This window comes from Lepidochelys kempii, chromosome 1 (assembly GCF_965140285.1).
Source record: "Lepidochelys kempii isolate rLepKem1 chromosome 1, rLepKem1.hap1, whole genome shotgun sequence".
NCBI classification, from domain to species: Eukaryota; Metazoa; Chordata; order Testudines; family Cheloniidae; genus Lepidochelys; species Lepidochelys kempii.
In genome coordinates this window covers 142,971,652-142,994,090 of record NC_136380.1, presented here as the reverse complement: position 1 = coordinate 142,994,090, position 22,439 = coordinate 142,971,652, and the positions used below count along the sequence as shown (strand labels likewise).

The 22,439-nt window shown below is 40.4% G+C and overlaps 1 long non-coding RNA gene across 3 annotated transcripts in view; it reads left to right on the top strand.

Annotated features, from left to right (window-relative positions):
- LOC140916159 (uncharacterized) overlaps positions 1-22,439 on the top strand; it is a 158,011-nt gene that overhangs the window by 27,334 nt on the left and 108,238 nt on the right. The gene's annotated exons all lie outside the window — the stretch shown is intronic.

The window sequence follows — 22,439 nt, the reverse complement described above, 5'->3', positions numbered from 1 at the left end:
CATTCACCCAAAGTACAGGTAAGAAGCCATAAGAAATGGGTTAAGACCACAAAAGTTTTCCCTGCCTGGGTCTTGCCTAAAGCTCATCACCTCTTTCAAGGCTTAGGTGAGCCTACTTGCTTCAGACACATCCCACAGAGCCTCTGCTTCAGTAGCACAGCCCTGTTGCATTGTCTTTAGGCAAGACCCAGGCCGGAAAACCTTGTGATTTGTTTGTTGAGTTGCTCGTTGCTAATCCTACTCACAAGTCATTAGTACTAATAGTTTTTAGCTAAATAAGAAACTTCTGGTTTACAGTTTTGTCCAGTTAATTAGTTTGAAACAAAAACCACATGTTTTATGGATTCCGCCTCTTCCCTCCCTAAGAAATAGTTGACAACGTTGTTACCATTTTTGGGGAAATGTGCACCAAAATTGAACTTAATGTTTAGCCACTCTTCTTTTTGTTTCTCCTCAATAAGCATGTCTAGATTTTCTTGCTGGGTATCCAGCTTTGAACTTTAGGCTCAGAGTTTTAAAGCTATTTAAATGTTGCTGAGCTCAGCACCCAAACCTAAGTTACTTGATTCTAAACTGTTCCGTGTATTTATCGCCGATCCCAAGGGGAATGGTTGTCACAGTCTGTAGAAGTTTGCCAAGTCTTCTTTTTCTTTTTCATAATTCCAATTGAAATTGTAATTTGTATTGTTTCTATTCAATACTCCCCATGAGTGATATTTGTCCATATCTTGAATACTACAGTTATTTAAATATAGTTAATATATATATATATATATATATGGCATATGGATAGTCCTGTGTTTTGAATCTCTCCCAAAATATTTCTTTGGCTGCCTTTGTATACTGTGGGCTGTTTTTTTCTAACCGAATACTAATGAATGTTTGGCTACAGAAGGAAAGTTTCACACAGAGGGCCACAATTGTTGTCTACCATTGTTGTATAACATTAATTCATATATTGATTACCTCTCACTAATAAGCCGTTCCCTCCTTAAGTGGCTGAGTTTCAATACTGAACACGTACATATATTTATAACTCTTAAGGAAGAGAAGGGTGGTTGTTGCTGACTGGTCTTTTTCATGCTACAAATAGTATTTCAAATCACTTTGCTGCTGAGTTGTAATTGAAATGACAGGAGTTTTATTCAGATTTCTAATTTGACCCCCCAGGATGAATCTGTTAAAACCTATCACAACACCAAAATGAAGATACAAAATGGCCAGACCATAAAAACCATTTTTGTAACCCTGCAGATTGCTAAACTGATTTGAGGCATTTTATGAGTCTGCTTAGGAAAATTAGTATCTTTTTTCAAAAAGTGCAGCATTGTAGGTATACATGAAAGTCTTTTCATTTCTAGAATTGCAGTTCATGTTCAAGCTGTGATTCCAAATACACTGATTTTCACTATTTCATCTAAACATAAACAAAGAGAGTTTTACTTAACTACTATGCTATGCCCTGGTGTTGTACTTGTAATTTTTCTTTGAGATCCCTTCAAGACTGCATAGTAGCATGGACAATATCTCACTCACTGGGGCAGTATTGGCAAGAACTTACACTGTGGCTATCTCATGAAATATGCCGTATGAATAGCATTTGTCATGTATTAGAAGAAATTGTCTATTCCTGATGACAGCTGATCTTATGTACAGACAATATTTGTCAGTGCACAGACTGATTCTTTTTCTTTACAATAGCATTTGCCACAGTCAACCCATAATACCTTTTATATTCTCTGAGAGCTAGGTCTGTAGATAATTGGATCTCCAACTGTTGGCTTTCTATTATCACTTTGTTCAAAAGGCAGATGTTTACCTGGTACTTCATATAGGCTGCAACAAGTGGTTGATCTTCTGATTATCCTTTGTTGCTTATTTGATGTAGATTTGTTTGCCTTCCCTCCTCCCCAGCGCTAATTTGATTTCAAAAAGAAAGCTCAGAAATAAGAAAAAGGTATTTCAGTGTGTTAATCTTGTTCCCTTCCTCTTGCTTGTGGCAATTTAGTGTTTATCTCACACTATACTATGTAACATGCAAAGAAAGGAATAAACACATTTTCAAATCTTCGAAAGCTATTGCATGATGGTTGGTTGGGGTTTTTTTTGTAGAAGTGGGTAATGAACTGGTAGCCTTTTTTCTAGAACAAGCATCTGTAACACTTGCTGGCTTTAACAGCACAATTTTTTCCATAATATTCAATGACGGAAGCTCTGCATATATTTACATAATGTGTCTTTTTTTGCAAGAGAACAACTGACAATACCTCACGATTTTCCCTCTTTCCTGTCAATTATTCTTGCGTCATCCCAGTCATTTAATCTTTAGGTCAATAAAATGAATCTCAGATCAAAAGCCTAGCATGTGTTGGGGAATTAACTCTGTAGGATGCCTTGGAAAAGTGAATATTTCTCCATTGTCCTTTTCTCCTAACATCAATGGTTTTCCAATTTTCTCCATCTGTTAGGAGGTTCTTATGCACATTTAATGTGGCTTTATTATAAGAATCTTTGCAAGGCCATCAGTACCTATCAACATGCATTTTACTTCTCAGTGTATAATGATAAGGGTGTGGGAATTTCATTTTGTCCTGAGACAAAGAATAATGCAATGAAGAGGTAGGACCTGATCCAAAGCTGATTAAATTTAACAGGCTCCCATTGAATTTGATGAGCTTTGGTTCAAGCCCATGGTGGGTAAAGTTGCTTGCAGGTATTTGATAAGATGGATACAGTCTCATCGTGTAAAATAATAGTAAGTGTCATTCACTGTATATTTCATGGTGGAACTTACTGAACAAAGGTACCTGATTCAAGTTAGCTCAGCTAACATGTGAGATGAATAAAGTTGGCTGATACTAAGGTATTTTGGTTTGCTGGGGATTTTGGTATTTATGATTTTTTTTTGTTCCAATTTGGAACAAAAGCAAACTTACCAAAATTTCCCAGTGAACCAGAGATTCCTCAAACTTTTGTTTCAGAAACACTGAAATATAGTGTTCCTGAAACAAAACCACTGAACAGCAGCCATGAAACTGACAAGAATGTCAGTTTCACTTAGCTGCTCCATGGCAGGGATCCTGCCAGCCAGTGCTCTTATTGCTTCTAGGTTCCCTGCTCCAGCCAAGGCACTGGGGGCTGCTAGGCTCCTTGCAGTGTAATACAGTCTGAGAGTCCTGGCTTCACCCAGGTCTGCTGCCACAGAGCAGGGAGCCTAGCAGAACCCAGAGCCCTGGCTCCAGCGGGAGGTGTGGATGTTGACAGGTTTCACACATGGACAGGACAGGAGTGTGTGCCTGCCAGCCTATGGAGGCTGGGTGGAGCCAGGGACTAGCAGGTTTCCTGCTGGAGCTGTGGACCCTAAGACATTAGCAGTTTTCCAATGGAAACCTGCTTGTGTTTTGTCAAAAGTTTCATTGAATCTGTGATCAACTCAGCCAAACGTTTCTTTACAATACATTGGGATTTCCCAACAAAACTATGTTTAATTCTGGTTTTCACTTGCTCGAGACAGGAGTCCTAGACACTCCTTAATCTCATCAACAACAATACTCATACAGCACTAAAATGGAGCAAAAGTTGGAATTTCTCCCCCATGGAAAATGCTGACATTTCAACATTTGTTTTCATCACAAAATGGGACAAAGTTGGAATGTTGAATTTTCAGTAGAACAGAAATTTGGAAATGTTGAAACGCTTCATTCTGACAATTTTGATCAAAATAAAATATTTGGACATTTTCAAACTATAAATGTTTTTTGTTTAACTGCATTTCAACATTAAACTGCATTTCCCTATTGCCATATGGAGGTTGTATGGTTTGTCTAGAGATGAACAGTTAACACACGGCAAGTTGGGGTATAAATCTATAGCACAAAAGTTTCAAAGTGAAGTAGATCCAAAGCACACAAGGGAACTTTTAGTGCATGGCAGCAGGCTCCACATGGACAGTTTGTTGCATGCTGGAACACTGCTGATTTACACCCCAGTATGCTGCACACATTTTGGCCCCCATTCTTGCCTATGGGCCAGACTCCCTGACTGGACTACATCTCCCATAATGCACCTAGCAATGCAATTCATGATGTAGAGGAAATATATTATGGGGTATGTAGTCCTGTAGGGAGCCTGACCCTTAGGGGAGAATGAGGGCTGAAACTATAACTCCCATAAGGCAATGTAGCATAGATAAATGCAACTTAATGGTTTTTTTAACTGATTTGAAATGAAACATTTATATTATAAAATAAGAAATTTTCAGATGAAAAATTGTTTTTAAATGAAAAGTCAAAACGTTCCATTTGAAAAATGTTGAAATGAACCTAAGAACAGCCATACTGGGTCAGACCAATGGTCCATCCAGCCAGCTATCCTGTCTTCCAACAGTGGCCAATGCCAGCAGCTTCAAAGGGAATGAACAGAAAAGGGAAATTATCAAGTGATCCATCCCCTGTCCTCCAGTCCCAGCACCTGGCAGTCAGACACTTATGGACACTAGATCATGGAGTTGCATTCCTGACCATCTTGGCATCTTATCAAAATGCTTTTTTTTCTTTTCAACTTTTTGTGGGGGTGGGGGAATTAAATTTCATTGAAATTGACATGTTTCTGTGGGAAGTTTCAGTTCTGACAAACAGCATTTTTTGATGGAAAAACATTCTGTCAACAAATTTTAGCCACCTCTAATAATGCAAATCCTGCGCTTATGAAAACAAGACATCACTAGATACATTTTTGATGGAATATAAATATATGTAAATAGCAAGTGTAGTTCAGGTTGTAAAGTTAATCTCTCTAAAGTTAGGAAATGCAAAAGTTAAGGTTTAATTGCAACTTGATTCCTTCCCCTTTGAGTGTATATACATTTGGATAAGATTTTGGCCTTAGGAGAGTTATGGAACCATGCCAGCCCATGGGGCATCTATGGGAGAAATATACCTCAGAAAGCAAAATCCCCCCAATGTTCCTGGGGAGCACATGGATGAGGGTGCACGTACTGCACCAACCCTTGGGAAAGAATAGTCTCTCTCTTCTCTATAGCTGACACCTCTAGTGTGGAGGGGGATAAGGTAGGGTAAGCTCATGGCTCTGCTTCCTTTTCACTTTTCTCTGATTCTGCATGCTAGGAACCATTGACAATTGTTTTGAAAGCATAACTGAACATAAAGAACAAACAAAACTAGCAGCAACTCCGGCTATATACAGCTGCAAACAATCAGACCTTTCAAAATAGGAATAACACCCCACTAAAAACTAGCCCTCCCACAAACTCCTTCTCACAAACTACGCAGAGGAAAGATTAAATCTAGTAGCACGTGCCCTAGTAAATTTGGGCTATGTTGAAAAAGGTAGAGAAGAGTAAATTCTAAAGCATTTGGCCCCTCCAAGGGAATATTTTTCCAGCAGTTTTATTATTGAAGGAACTCTAGTTTGATTGTCTCCACTGACCTTAGGTGTGGCAGTTCTCTTTAAGGAACAGCTTGTGAGGTGCACAAGTCTAAGTTACTATTCAGAAAAAAAATATCTTTCTCCAAACAAAAATAAAAATGTCAGTGATCACCAAGTTATTACAATATATAATTTGGAGAGAACAGAACTTAATTAAAAAAAGTCTCAGTTGATAAAGATACAGGGGACCATTATGACAGTGAAACATGTGTATTTAAAGTCGTGGAAAAATATTGTGATATATTATATGGTCCAAGAGACCGTATATTATCAGGTAATTAAAGACCATCACGGAATGCATATACACACAAGAAGTAAGAATTTGGGTTACATATTCATCCTTAAATATTGTGCTTCTTGACTTTTGAGTCCTTAAATATATAAAATTAATGTTCTTTTAATGTTTTTGTACAATATTTCCTTTAAAAAAATTAAAATAATGAAAATAAAAATTAAATGTGTGAGCACTTGCTCCAGTCACCCAGCCTCACAACTGACTTACTGGAGTCGAAACTACAACTTATCTTGTAGGAGTGCTTCTCTCTGTTTGATCCTTGTAATCCACTTTATTTCCCTCACAGAATTCCAACTACCCCATTCAACAATTAATCAGGCTGCTTATATTGACGCGAGTGTCTTAATTGTTATATTTTTCATTCACACTGGCCAAACTGAGAGCTCATTATATTGAGGCCTAATAAGATTACCATAGTTGCACCTACACTGTACTCCTCCGCTAACACTCAGTTCGGTATGTACAATCTGCCTGTCACCCTTTTCATTTGCATAATTCCTGACCTATGAAGTTTTTGGTTATACACCCATGTTTATGCTTTTTACATGTTTAGTGATTGTATTTTTTTAAAATCTAGTTTTCAGTAACAAGTTCAAATAGCATTTTTTACTGTGGTACACTAAATCAGTGAAAAACTTAATAGTTGTCAACTAATTCAGCTGCAGCCTATTATATGCATGTTTTTGCATATGCAGTCTTGTGAGCTGATATTGTTTTCTGTATTGCCCTTTGAGGAGGATAACGCTAGACACAGACTATTTACTCAGCAGCTTTCAGCCAACCATCAACCAAAATAGCTAATCAGTTAAGTATATATCAACCAGCTGAAATGAGTATGAAGATTTTTAAATCAAGGTGAAATCAAGGTCAGGAGTTAGCTCCAGCAAGTGACATAAATCTTGGTATTCACTAAAACAAGAAGCTGAAATACGTAGTCTTGCCCATGGTAATAAAAAAAAAAAAAAGGCCAGAATTCCAGCTAGGTACTATTTTTATAATTTCAAGAGAAAATTAAGTTCTGAAGTTACAGAAAATCACTAGTGTCCAATTAGGACTGTGCTTAGCCAAAGCTACATTCTGGTTGGGTGATTGGGCCTTAGGGAGGAAGAATGGACCAAATGAGAGAGACACTGAAGGGCCTATTATAACAGTTCTTCGGTTTCAAATTGGGAACCTCAGAATGATGCATCAGAATCCAGTGAACTTCCTACCGACTGTTGGAGGGCACTGACGATGTTGAGGAGGCTGAGTTTCACAAAATACACCAGACTGTTAGTTCAGCTAGAGCGTCCCAATACACTCAACAATATGCATTGCCACACACAGTAAAGTCTTAAGAAGTGGGGCTCCTGCAGACTACCTAAGCCATTAGAGGCATTGAGATGAATCCCCCACATGTGCTCTAAGTGTTGATGTACATACACCTGTACTGACAGGTGAGCAGGTGCTCAAAATATTGACTTAATTGTAACTGTTTGAAGTGCTGACCTTAGATGTTCTACAGGAGCAGAGCTCCACCCTCTCAGACAAGCTGAGTATGGCAAAAGTACATGGCAAAAATAAGAGAGAGCTCCTGGGAAAGCTTGTCAAAACTTCAAGGGATGGACATCTTCATTTAGAGTTCCACAGGAAGCTTCTTGATCCCTCAAGTGCCTTGGAAAGTTAGATATAAGGGTCCAGGTTATTGGGGATTTTTGGTAGGTGGCCACCAAGTCTGAGATACTTCTGTGAAAAGTCCGCTGATTCCTGTAGTTTTTGGCAGTTGATACTCTTCACGAGTCACAAGCAGTAACATCAATTAATTTAGATTTTCTCATAGCTTTGCATGACATCATTATTAACCATTCAGTATCATAGGTCTCAAGGTGGCAATTTTCAGAGTTGAAAATGGGTGTGGGAATTTGAAAATTGTTCCCTGACTTTGATTTTCAGGTCATTAAAGTAATGCTGTGAGACCAATCTCACCTATTGTAATTTTTTCTTTCCTTCTACCTATATATCTTAGCTAATTATATCCCCCTCCCCCACAATCCTACTGGCTGAGCCTCTCACACTCTGTATTTATCCTCACAACACCCTGTGAGGTAGTGTAAATACAATCTAGTACCCCTGTTAGAGATGGGAACTGAAACACAGACTTGTCTACGATCATACAGGAAGTCTGTTGTAGAGCAAGGAATTGAACCCTGGTCTTTTGAATTACAAGTCAGTGACCTGACCGCCCTTTCTCTCCCTAAAGTTAAGTTTAGTTTATAATTGTTTTCCTTCCTGGAGGATATATTCAACTCATATAAACTAAATTAAATGAGTAGTATTCATAAATTCAGCCAACTCTCATGTATAATGGCTATTTTGCATTCTCTCTCTATCAAGTATTCACTATACAGCTCTGTATGTGATGTCATCTAAGGTCAGCACTCCATGAAATGCACTGTGTTTGACAAGCATAATTTCAAAATGCTAAAAAGACATATATGTTTTTTTATTTGGAAAACCCCTATTAGCGTATACAGCATATTGGTATTTGTAAATGATACATTTCAGCAAAGCATCTTTTTATATACAGGAGCTGACAGGGCTAATTTGTCAGTGGCTGAATCTTCACTCAGCTGAATCACCAATCTCTTTAAAAAATAGTATGGTTAAGGGAATGGTACTAATTTTTTTGTCCTTCCAAAACGTTAAGTTAAATTGTTACAATTTATTAGATGTAATGTGATGTGACTGTTAAGCTTCACAGTTAGAGATGGGTGTGCACCATTCACTTACCCTGTCCTTTTTGGGGGCATCTGCCAGTATTTGTTGTTGTTCAAGTTATCATCTCTGAGAGACAGTAGAGTGCCAAGTGCTGATATGCTGATAGTGTGAGGTAAGGTCATTTTCACATGTGCCATCTTCTAAAGGAATAATACCATCTTCTTCTGGGAATAATACCAAAAGCATTGTGGTTCTTCCCTCATGAATAAATGAACCAGTTGAGAAGAGCCATCATCTTCACATGTCAGTAATATCTCTATGTATAGAACCTCCCCCAGAATCGAAACACGAGATCAAACACAAAACAGTTCGGCTCCTATTCAGGCATCTCAATGCAATGGGCAGAATTTTCATAGTGCTGAGCACCGAGTTGTTCCTATTGAATAAAAATATATTTCAGACCCCCAGTCACAACCCTAAGAAATGTAAGTAGAATCGAGTCCCATGTTTTTAAAAGGTTTCAGAGTAGCAGCCGTGTTAATCTGTATTTGCAAAAAGAAAAGGAGTACTAGTGGCACCTTAGAGACTAATCAATTTATTTTAGCATAAGCTTTTGTGAGCTACAGCTCACTTCATCGGCTCACGAAAGCTCATGCTAAAATAAACTGGTTAGTCTCTAAGGTGCCACTAGTGCTCCTTTTCTTTTTATGTTTTTAAAAGGGTTTCCAAACATGGTGATTCCACACCCTTCCAGAAGTAAACGGGCACTGGAGCCTGGTATTTTGGTTCTGTACTTATCCACAATTGCGTCCTTACAAAATGCCTTACAAAAGCTAGTGGTAGAGATGGGAAAACCAGGTTGGAGAACTCCAAATCTTCACCCCAAACTGAAACTGCATCTTTTTTGAGAGCTAAAGTTAAACAACTTTAAAAAGAGTTAATTCTCCCCATACCACGTATCACTCTGTACTTCCAGGTTCGAGGCAGGAATGTAAATGGAAGCGCAAAAATAACATGGGCTAGCTTTGTGATATGAAGAGCTTGATGCAAGGCAAGAATTGCAGGAATTCTCACAAGGAATCTCTCATGAAATTTCCAGCTCATTTTTGTAAATTCAGGAACTTCAGGTAGTTTGAATAAGCATCCGAACAGCTGGGTTCTTATTCTTATTTAACCAATTTCTAAGCCTTTTGAAGTTTTCCCACCACTAGTTAAAATGTGCTGTATGAAGTCTATATATTAACACAAATAATGTTGAGAACTTTGCTCAGATTTACAAAAAACCAGGAAAGCTGAAACTTCATGCTTACCCAATAGTAGTAGTATTTGTACTTATTACAATAGCACCCAAAATGTGCCAAGCACTTTCAAAATCCAGAAGAGGAAAGTCCTTAGCCTGAAAAGTGGAGACACTGGCCAACCTTGAGGTGTTTTCTACCTTAGGATAAGCGAGGCTCTTAGATTGCACAAAAGGTTTCTAAAGGGCCTTGTGACAGAGAATAGGGATATTCTGTGGTCAAGGGAGGAGGGGTGTGGTGTTTAGATGTTGCTTGTAATTATTAGAATTGGGAGCACTGGCTGTTGGGAGTCTGAAAGGACAGGAAAGAGGGAGAGGAGTTGAGAGGCTGGGAGAAAGCTACAGAGGGTGCAGCAGCAGCTTGGTAAAGAGGTTTCCACTTTGAAAATAAAGTCCTGTTGAAGCTTGTTAGTACCTTGCCTGGTTGATAAAACAAGGGGCTAGATTGGAAACTGTGGGTGGAGCCAACCCTACCTCAATCCTCCCCAACAGGACACTTCTTCCTTTCCTTCACCTGTCCTTGAGCCTTTCCCTGACTACCCTAGAGATAGCTCTCATCTTCAGCTTCACCCTAGGACCCAGCAGGGGCAGGTAGCTCAGAATGCTTGCAGTGGATGGGAGCAAGGAAGAACTAACATAGAACCTCCAGTGACTGAGGCTTACCTAATTGGTCAGCTATGTAGGGAGCTGTGCAGCCTAGAGAGATGGAAGAGAGCTCAGTCAGAAGCTAGGAGTGGGAAAGAGATGGAAGACAGAGTGAGTCATGGTCCCAATGTGTGGTTGGTGAAGATGAGGCGAGAGATTTTCTGTGCTCCTGTCCCTCATTGTTGAATTGCAAGGTCTTATCCTTAGGGTTCTAACTCATCATTCCAAAATTATTCAGTTTTTGAAAAGTCCTGTTGATATGCTATGGAATACTAGTTTTATTTGGACTCAGCAGTCTTGCCAAGCTTGGCCTATTATTCATATTATACTTTTGCAGGCCTTACTAAGGGGTCCTTACTAACAGGCATATAGTGTATTCAACAATAGCAGATATTCTGTCTAAAATAAAGCTAGTCACATTAGTGATTATTTTTAAAATAGAATGTGAAGGGCATGTTCATTGTGCACTTTTTAATCCTTAATACATTGACAGTAAAAGTGGTCAGACACCACGATGATGGGTGCCATACCAAAACCTAGACAGACAGTTAAGTATTTACTCATTTTGTATAAGCAGTAAACAAGCTGTAACTTAAGTTAGAATCAACATTAACAAAGAGTGAACTGGGAGTACTTTCAGATTGCTGAAACTGAATGGCAAAAACACATTATCCTGGCGGAATAACACAACTTTCTGCTCACATAATTCCAGCAGCCTGGGCTAATAGGCTCCATGTAGCAGTAAGTGATTGTCAACAAGGGAGAGATTTAACTGCAGAATTACTGAACTACCTCACTCAAAGCTCAGTGTCTAAATGTAGCATCAGTGGAAACTCAAAAGTCAAATTTAAAATGTTTTGTGAAGGAATGGCTAGGTTCAGATATCTTCTGAGAGTCTTTTGGGTGAAATGTTGTGCTTCCTTTGAGACCCAAAAGGAGACCAGATAAAGTAACAGGCAACGAAGAAGATGCTGCCCCTCTCTTGAAATAAAAGAAACCAAAATGGATTTAGCAAATCATGCAGAGATGCCAAGGATTGGCTGTCCTTAAGAGTGAGATTCAAGGCCAAAGAGTGAGACTTTCCAGGTGATGTGTTAGGTCATTGCTGAGGCAGGGACTCTCACCTTGGTGACATCCAGTAGTCCAGGTTTTTAATCAAACCAGCACTTAATAGTTTGTTTTAAAATGTACACTGCTTAATATTGCATATGGAACACTTAAATGTCCTAATTCATATGAAAGTCTAGAATTCTAATGCAATGCAAACTCGGTAGATTTTGTTTTGATTTTATTTTGTAATTATTTGCTGGTTGGAACAAAAACCTGGATGACTGGAGATCCCTGAAGACCAGAGTCGTTAATCCCTGGTTTAGGCACACAGTGAACAGAACAAGAGAAATATAAACCTAACAAAAATGAAAACTGTTTTATCAATACAACAATATGTTTATTTTGAATGTAACCTTGTCACAGTGATCATACATTTGAAAAACACATTACAATACAAATATTATTTGGTTTATATATTATTGTTCCTAGTACATTTACAGCAAACTAAAATAACCAGATTCCAAAATAAACAAATGCAAAATAAATGTATTAAAATTAAATTATTTATTTTTACATTCATTTAATGTCTTGTTTGGTTGTGTTTTATATTAATTAAGTAATTAAATTGAATATAATTAATTTGATGCTAACAAACCATAGATAAACTATTCAGATTCCACATTTCTTTCAATGTCTAGTTTGGTTTCACATTTGCTATTTTTATAACTTCTTTTGGTGGCTCAAACTTGAAACGTGGCTCAGGATTTGCCAGCTTCACTGGCTAATAGAGGACAGTGTCCCGTCTAGTCCAAGGTTTGGCCTTGCAAGCAAGAGTGAACAGTCTCTCTTCTCTTGCATTTTAGTGGGGCAAAACTAAGACGATCCTGACAACCCTTGACAGTAATGGGAACTTGAGAAGACACTGTCGTCTCTTTCAGCGCATGAGTAAAAATATTTTAAATCTTTATATATTTACTCAAAATGAGTGAGATAAGCTTAGGAATATGTGTGAGAGTGAGACAGCATGCTAATGAGTGAGTCTCACACCCAATGAGTGAGACTTGACGTGTCTGAGGCTTCACCTCTTTTTTAGATCCCCAGAAACAACAAACAATAGCAAAAGGAGCATCTGATCATATAAAGTCCTTTCTCTCTACTACTGTACTATAGTATATAATATCACTACTGAGTATCTCTCAGTAGTGATACTATATCCCTGAAATTAGGGATAGAACTAATTCACTAGACCAAACCATGGATGGTTCATAGCACTACACTGTTCTGGTAAAATATAAGGAAGAGACACCAAGAAGAAAGTATTACAATCTCAGAAACTTTTCTAGCAGAGATGATTGCTACTATAAAAGGTACTCAGAAAGCTACAAAATTTAAGAGTTTGACTACCAGATAGCATTATTTCTTACCAATGAACTGTGTTCAAGATTTAGGTAAGTGGTATCTTGAGGACTTTGTGCTCTAACAGCTGCTCTGCTTTGAAGAATCTCTTGATAATCGGGTAAGGTCCTATAAATACCAGCTAGGTACTTTACAGATGGATATATTGGAAATGGAAAAGGTTCAAAAAAGGGCAACAAAAATTATTGGGGATATGAAATGGCTGCCATAAGAGGAGAGATTAATAAGACTGGGACTTTTCAGCTTGGAAAAAGATGACTAAGGGGGGATATGATAGAAGTCTATAAAATCATGACTGGTGTGGAGAAAGTAAATAAGGAAGTGGTATTTATGCCTTCTCATAACACAAGAACTAGGGTTCACCAAATGAAATTAATAGGCAGCAGATTAAAAACAAAATGAAGTATTTTTTCACACAACACACAGAAACCTTGTGGAACTCCTTGCCAGAGGATGTTGTGAAGGCCAAGACTATCACAGGGTTCAAAAAAGAACTAGATAAATTTAGGGAGGATAGGTCCATCAATGGCTATGAGCCAGGATGGGCGGGAATGGTGACCCTAGCTTCTGTTTGCCCTAAGCTGGGAATGGGTGACAGGGGATGGATCACATGATGATTACCTGTTCTGTTCATTCCCTCTGGGGCAGCTGGCATTGGTCACTGTTGGAAGACAGGATGCTGGGCTAGATGGACCTTTGGTCTGACCCAGTATAGCCATTCTTATGTTCTTATATAACAATTCTCTATTCCAGCCATGTTCTGCTCAGTACGAGAACAGAGCAGGGAATGCAAAAGTGACATTATGCCACCTTTGCACTCCCCTTCTTCTGGGGCTGACTAAGTGCCAGCTTGGAATCCAGGGTGTTAGAGAAGCCACAGGGTTGCTCTTACTTGCATCATGTTACTTCTGGCACCAAAAGCCTTTCTGGCAGCTGTGAATGGCCACAGAGTAGCCATATTCCCAATGCTGGAGGCTCTGAAAGGGATGGTTTAGAGCATCATTACCACCCAGGGATTCTTTTTATCCTGAGGAAATTCCAAGATGATCAGAGGTATCTGCTTTATGACCTTTTGGGCCACAGAAGTACAAAGGGAATAAAGTGTAAGTAAGAATCATGCCCTGGGTAAGTGCCCCAAAGACACACACACAATCCAATACTGATGCATGCAGGGTCTGAATGAGCTCTCCCCTAACATCTAGTGATGCATTAGGCAAAAAGTCTTGAGGAGCAGACTGTATTTGCATAGACACACCTATTCTGCCCAGGTGCAGACACAACTTCTTTGTCAGAGTGATCAGTTTTGGGTTACAATTCACAAGCACACAAATATTTGGAATCTACACATTGACTCTCCCTCATTTTAACATTTAGATTGTAGGTGTCTTTCCAGTTCATTGCTCTTTCAGTTAAAACATTTTTCAGAAATCAAGTTGGTTTGATTTAGTGAAAGCCGTTAGCATAAATGGGCCAAATAAGCTTGTTTCTCACACAATGCATCACTGCCTCTTGATTTAGGATGTGTCATTTGATCTGCTGTAATGGACATGTGCAGTGTTTTGCTGCTATTTTCTTCTATTTTTGTTTGTTCATTTTTTCTCTGTTGTCTGCTTTCCATGGAATGTGGCATTTTCTTTGTTACGCACTGGTGCTTATTTGGGTTAGAGAATATTTTTCATTACTTTGGTGATGGGAGTTCCATCTAATTTCAAAGTGTTCTCAATTTAAAAGAAATTAGCTGTTCAGTCACGTATGTGGCTACAGACCGTGGTTTTGATATTGATCTGTTAACCTCCTGTAATTACTGTAGGTCCAGCTCCTTTGTCTGCTTCTTTCATTCTGCATTCTGTCAAGAATTGCGGTTTTAGTGATTCTTGCACCTACCTGGATTATGTTTGCATTATTTCCTATTTCTTGGCTGTGGTGCTATAGAACCCACTTTGCATAAAAAGCAAAGCCAGCACATTTTACAACTCTTTACCAAGAAGCCTAAAATGCTAGTCCCATCTGCCCCTCTAGCCAATGAACACAAAGCATAGTCTGGAATTGTGGGGAGAGGGCAGAGATGGCTTTAAACCACCTTTGCATACACTAGCTGGGTATAGAGTTAATCCCTCATTATACATTCGAGTAGCATGAGAACTGCCTTTGCTAACAGCCCCAGGGTTATTAAGACAGCCAAACTGGTCACAGGCACTGGGAAGCCTGGCGGTACCCATTTCCCTAACCGTGCTTCCCACATGCCAGGGAGCCCAGAAACTACAGTGTAGCTTTGTGCTACTTGAGGATCCCCCTGTACAGAGAAGATCCTCATAGGGCCAGATATATTGAGTTTAGTGCTGCTTTGCATTGGTGGAAGAGTGTAAATTGGCTGGAGGACTGCCTAAGATGGGGCCTTTATATTCAGTTTACAATTGCACTAGCAATAATTAAAGCACTGTGCCTCATGCATGTTAAAGCGAGAGAATTCCCTGGGGGTGTTCTTCTGTCTGGGGTGGTGGTGAAAGCACCCTACGGGTAATATGGGAATGGGTCAGCAATACTGAAGGGATAAAAAAGAGGAAGAGAGACTCAGAAAGAGCAACACAGCAGCAGAGAACAAGCAGCTACTGTTTTTTAGCTTTCTTATATAGAACCCATAGATTAATACACACACACACACACACTCCAGTACAGAGCCAGCAAAAGTTCACAATAGTGAGAGCAACAGCAAAATGATACAGTGAATGAGTGAGAAGGAAGACAGAAAAAGCACAGAGAGAAAAAGTGAGTAAGGTTTGCACCAATGTTCTCAGACCCCTCCTCAAGTTAAAAGGTAAAAATTCAGATTGTTCAGGATGACATTTTTTGTTTGTTAAAAGTACATAGTAAAAAAGGGAAAACGTGACTGAAGATTTTTTTTATAATCAAAGAACTTTCAATAAGAATGTTAAGAAAACTGTCCAGTAATGTGGAAAAGGTACAGTATCTGCAGTAAGTTCAGTCCATGACAGTTATTCAGCCAGATGACCTCCAACCTAAATCTGTCAGTACCCAATGTGTCACACTGCCTGGCCTCTTTCTTGATCTCTTAACCACAAACACCCCAGGTTGTTACCCTTTCACCATGTGTGTATTTATTCTTCACTTATATAGCACAACAGAACATGTTACAGGTTTACAGCAGGGGGAGACTTCTAGGAACCCTTATTTCCTCACCCAGGGTCACCCTCTGAGCTTCCCTCCAGCTTCCTGTTCCTGCCACTTATATCCTCCAAATTACTGAGCCAACTGCCTCAGTGGCCCAACAATTGCCACCCAGGTGTCAGTAATCCCCAACACAATGAAGCCTGCACTCTTCCCAGTGCTACCGTAATTTCAGTGACTAGGGTGCTACTAATAGTGCCCTGTCACCGATCTTTTAACAGCAATGTCATACGTAAGACATGGGAGGTAATTATCCTTCTCTACTCAGCACTGGTGAGGCCTCAACTAGAGTCCTGTGTCCAGTTCTAGGCACTGTGCTTTGGGAAAGATGTGGACAAATTGGAGAGAGCCCAGAGGAGAGCAACAAGAATGATAAAAGATTTAGAAAACCTGACCTGTGAGGAAAGGCTAAAAAACCACGGCATGTTTAATGTTGTGAAAAGAAGACTGAGGGAGGAATCTGATAAGTCTTCACATATGTTAAAATAAAGAGGACAGTGCTTATTTGTTCTCCATGTCCACTAAAGGAAGGACAAGAAGTAATGGGCTTAATCTGCAGCAAGGGAGATTTAGATTAGACATGAGGAAAAACTTTCTAACTGTCTGAATAGTTAAACCCTGGAATAGGCTTCTGAATAATGTTGTGGAATCCCCATCATTCAAGGTTTTTAAGAAGAGATGACACAAACGCCTGTCAGGAATAGTCTCAGTATACTTTATCTGCCTGAGCATGAGGAGCTGCACTAAATCTCTTGAGATCCTTTCCAGCCCTACATTTCTTTGATTCTATTAGTCTATATTTAGGGGAACAGCATCAAAGTTAATAGATACTCTGACCCCTCTCCCCCCCCCCACCTTTAAAATACCAAGTAATAGCTCTTCTAATCTTCAACACTGATAAAATGACAATTTTCTATGCTGGGTCTACACTGCAGTTAAAAACCCACAGCTGGCCTATGCCAGCTGTCTTGTACTCACAGGGCTCAGGCTAAGTGGCTGTTTCATTGCAGTGTAGATATTCAGGCTTGGGCTGTAGCTTGAGCTCTGGGGCCCTCCCACCTTGCTGGGACTTAGCTGCTGGGCTCCAGCCTGAGTCAAACATCTACACCACAATTAAACAGCCTCTCAGCCCAAGCCCTGTGAGCCCAAGTCAGCTGGCATGGGTTTTAATTGCATTGTAGACATATCCTTAGAAACAATAAAGCCAGGGGTCTAAGTTTCTTTGTGACTGTAGGGGCTCCTATGCGCATTCACGTGGTCACTCCATCCTGCAGATCAGTCCCTTTCTCCTGGCCAGGTAGAGTGTTGAGATTTAGAACAATCCTGCTCTGTTGCACATCAGTAATTTGAAGGACATGTTAGTGTTGCACGTTGTAGTATTTATAGGTGGTGAGTTTGAAGAAGACTGTTATACATTTAAGGTTCTGCAAAATGTCCTGTCCTGCAAGATTTATCTGCGCAGGTTCAACTTCAAGTGTACAAACTTATTCTAATCAGAATACAAACAATTGTCTTCAATGGCCTTCGGGTCAGATATTATTTAAGTCAATGGGAAAGATTCACATTGGGGAAGTTTTGCCAATAATTTTTGCTTTGGTAAAGTCTGATCATGACGATACAATTTGTTTTAGGTGTAAGCAAGGCAGAATGAGCTTCTGCACTACCCCGGTGAAGTGGGCTAGCAAAAGGATCTGAGTCCTCGCTCCCACTTCCTTTACCCAGTGGCCTCCCTGTCCTTGAGGACTCCCCTTCCACTCTCCTGTCTGGCAGAGCCCTCATAATCCCAACAAGGCAGGGCCCAGGATTCCTGGGGGGCTCAACCCCCAACCCTCCTGTGGTCACCTAGGACAGGGGCTAGGGTGTCCCCACTCCAGGGTACTCTCTCTGCACTGGGCACTTCTCTGACCCACTGACCATTACATACAAGTTAAAGCAAATGCAAGTTATTTAATCAACAATTAATTTAAAAAAGAATAAGGAAAAACGGGAAAGGTTCAAGGAAACACATCAACCCGCTTTGTGGCAGGGAACATCACAAACAGTGTCTCTGGAATGTCAGGGCAGTTCACAGTCTGTTCCTTGTAAGCCCCAGGCCGCCTTCTCAGGCCCTGGCTGTGCTACGGGGATGCTGTGGGTTGGACGTTTGCTCTGGTGATGGCCACATGCTCTCAGGCTCTAAGTGGTAGGACCCTTCTTCCCAGTGTCGCCCCCGCCCTGTCGGGGTTACGATCCAAGTCTGGCCTGCAGAGCCTCTTGGCTGAGGCATCTCCCTGTGCTGGGCTCGCTGCCCAGGGTCCCCCTCGGTCTCCCCAGCTGCTCACCGCACCCAGCTCCAGACTGCTCCAGCTCCACTCTGCCTCCAGCTCCCTGGGCTGCTTCTCTGGCCCCTCTGGCTCTGGTTGTTGCAGCTCTGCTCCCAGGACAGGTCTGCTCTGAAGGCTGCTTCTGTGACTCTGCTCCCAGCACTGACCTGCTTCCTGGGCTGCTTTTCTGGCCCCTCTGGCTCTGGTTGCTGCAGCTCTCCTCCCAGGGCAAGTCTGCTCTCTCTGGATCTGGCACAGCTCTGCTCCCCAGCTCAGCTTGGGCCCCTGCTTTCTCCTTAGCTTGGCCCCACTCTGTCTGACTAGGCAAATCCAGCTCACACAGAGGACGGGACCTCCCTGGCCTCCTGACTCCCTGATTAGCCTGCCCATCCTGTCATTCAGGCTGACCTGGAGCATTGGCCTCTCCCCATTGCTCCTGGGGACTGTCAGTCTCAGGGTCCTGATTTCCCATAGACCCTTCCCCTTTTAGTACAGGGAGCTAGCCAACCAAAACACCCCCACTGAATGTGAGTAAGGGGGCAACAGTCCCCTTAAACACACACTGCCTAGGTGCACAGCAGAGGGAACTGCTCTGCCAAAATGATCAATTTTGGCTGGTGCTGGTTTACAAATCACTCTAATATTTGAATGCAGGGGTAAAGGAATGTTATCCTGATTATACTTAGCCTGCCCTGATTGAAGGCGTCATCCTCAACTGAACCTAGCTGCCGAGCCCTAGATCTGGCGTGGGACAGCGTTGCAGTGAAAGAAACTGCCCAGCCTGCTGCGAGGTTCCCCACTCGGTGCTGAAATCTCACTGAGAGCTGGGTTAAGTGGTGGAACCTCAGCATGAACGGCGGTGGCCAGTGGCCTCAGTGTAAATGACAGCGCTAGCAGCAGCGGAGGGAATGGTAGCAACTGTGAGTCAGTTGCAGAGATCGCAGCAAGAGCGGAGGCATTGCTCAGTGCCTGCCCCCCCTCCCCCAAGTGGGAGGTGAACTCATGTAAACATGCCTCTGAACTCTGGGCCGTCGCTGACAAAAGATGACAACTGTGAGTGGGGTGCAGTGGAGGGGAGAGGACAGTGACAGGTTAAAGGAACATTTGTGGGACTTTCACACTGCAAGGAGAGAAACTGAGGCAAAGGACACTGCCCCATGTACTCCGGGGTGGGTGTTTGCTCATGGTCACATGCTTTCAAATTGTGCTTGATGTGTTTTCCAAAAGGAATCCCTTTTTATTAAAAGTTTTCTTTTGTTACACAAAGGCTCAATGAGTAGAATAGTATTGCCTTTTAGAGGTGAGTACGGGTGGTTTGAAGTTTTCCCAGATTGCTTCTTGAGCCCACTCTGTTTTGTATCATTAAGAGAAACCCCTAGATTTTGAACCCAGCCATTTCTGCCAGGTGGCGTGAACAGCAGTGTTCTCCATTTCTCTCCACTCAAATACCTTCAGTCCTAATGTTTTTTTAGAGTGAATAGCTCCTAAAATTGCCATCATATTTCTTCATTAAGTAAATATTTTATGTAACTATTTTTAAGCAAATGTTTTAAGCTATTATTAAATAAGCCCTATTGGAAGTAGTCCAAACACATAGATTAATCTAGCATTTGAATTAAACTAAATGGTTATGTAAATGAATCTCCAAAGTGGTTTTGCAACAGAGGCAGCGTTTGTTTTGTTTTGTTCTAAATGACCTGTTCTGTTTCTCTGATGAATTCATTCTGTATTCCCTGTCACTAGTGACAACCTGTTGAATTCATTTGCATGTGCCAGAAGCTCTTGTGGTCTACTCTACAAAGGTGCCTGCTGCTACTGCTCATTTTATAATATGCAAGTAAAGAAATGCATTGCTAAATCTCCATAAATCAGAGGCTTCAAAGTTAACTGAAACAAAATGTCATAATCTGGCCAGAAAGCAAAAATCTGAATTACTGAGCCAGATCCTCAGTGTGTGGAAATCAGTGTAACTCCACTGAACTCCAAAGATCTGTACTAATTTATATCAGCTGAAGAAGCATTAGACACTGACAAAGACTAGACAGAGCCACAAATCAGTAGTTAGATTCTTCAGCCATATCATGGTACTGGTCCTAATCTTTATGTCCCTCATTAGGCTAGTAGCATGCTATCTCCTTCTGCACTATGTCATAGAACTAGAGTCCAGCATCAGGAAAATTGGAAACTGGACTGAGGTAGTGCTTTCTGAGTTAAGCATCCTATGCTGGGGAAGTCCAGACCAATGGAGACCAGAATGAGTTTGAGTCTGGCCATGTAGAGGTGCTGTTGTAAAACTATTTCTTCATTATGAGATTCTCCAAATCACAGAGTGAAAGAAGAGTCTTTAACAGCCCTCTGGAATGCAGTGATCAATAGCTCAAAAAAAAAAAAGGGAAGGGTGGAAGATCTGTGTCCTACTCACTGTGACTCTTAATCATCTAATAGCATCACAGATTATAGATTCTAAGGCCAAAAGGGACCATTGTGATAATCTGGTCTGACCTCCTGAATATCGCAGGCCATAGAATTTCCCCAAAATAATTCCTAGAGTAGATCTTTTAGAAAAGACATCCAATCTTGATTTTAAAATTGTCAGTGATGGAGAGTCCACCATGACCCTTGGTAAATTGTTCCAAAGGTTAATTATGCTGACCATTAAAAATCTGTGCCTCATTTGCAGTCTGAATTTGTCTAGCTTCAGCTTCCAGACATTGGATTGTGTTCTGGAACTTACCCAGTGTTCCAAGACTTATTGACAATCAACATCAACAGTCCAATGAGCTCCTCAGCCAGATCTTTTAAAACTCTAGGATGCTAGCTATCTGTACCTGCTGATTTAAAAAAAAGACTATTTTTAGTAGCTTCTGTTTAACATCCCAGTGGAATGGAAAGAGTGATGAGGCAATGTAATTTGTTTCCCTCCCCCCCCCCCCCAACAGAACATGATTTATTGAACATTTCTGCCTTTTTTGCATTATTATTGATCATTCTACCACTTCCATTTAATAATGGACCAATACAATAGGATTTTTTTTTGTCGTCAATATATTTTAAACTCTCTATATTGTCCTTAACTCACTTGTGATAGATTTTTCCTCATGTCCCTTCGCTTTCTGTATCAATTTTCTACAATTCCTAGTTCCTGATTTATATTCATTACTATCAATTTTTTTATATTTTTACAGCTGTCTTCACTTACTGTAAATCAGGTCATTTTTTTAATATCAGCACAGCCTTCTTCCTTGATTGTGGCCTTTTGCCCATCGAGTAAGGTGTTCTTAAATGATTCCCAATTATTCACATTTTTATGATTAAATTTTTTCTCCCTGCTGATTAGCCTCAGTTTTCGCTTTGTGAAATTGGCCTTATTAAAGCATTGGGTGGGTGTGTATATATATAATTACTGATCTGGATGTTATTCTACTTGCATATTATAGATTTGATCAAGTCATTCTCACTTGTACCTAAGCTACCATTAGCTTTTAGTTCTGTGATCAGTTCTTCTTAATCTGTTAGGACAAGGTCTAATATAGAATTCCTCCATGGTGGCGGCAACACTTGAGTTAGGAAATTGTCATCTATGATGTTTAGAAATTCCAGGGATGTTTATGTACTGGCAGCATGAGACCTGCAGCATGTCACTCAAATTGAAGTCCCCCATGATCACACAGCTTTTTTCTCCCTACACATTGAAGAAAAATACATAAGAAGCTGTCATTTTGTTTTTTAATGTGATATGGTGGTCTGTACCAGATACCAATTAATATCCTATTCAAGAACATTTTCTTCTGAGTTATCAGTGACTTGGAAACAGGCAATGCCATTTTTGATAGACTGCTACTCCCCCTCCTCTTTTGCCCCCTCAGTCCTTCCTAAATAGTTTATAAACATTGATTTTAACATTCCAGTCGTGCAAGTCATCCCATCAGGTTTCAGCAGTACCGCTTTAGGATCACAAATGAGCAATTCCAATTTCTCTTGTTGTTTACCCTGGCTCTTTGCTTTGGTGTATAGGCAATTAAAGAATTGCCTTTCTTCATGTCCCTTGGTTCCTTGATTAAATTTTGTTGTTATCAAGATCTTAATTTTGTGCTGATTGTTC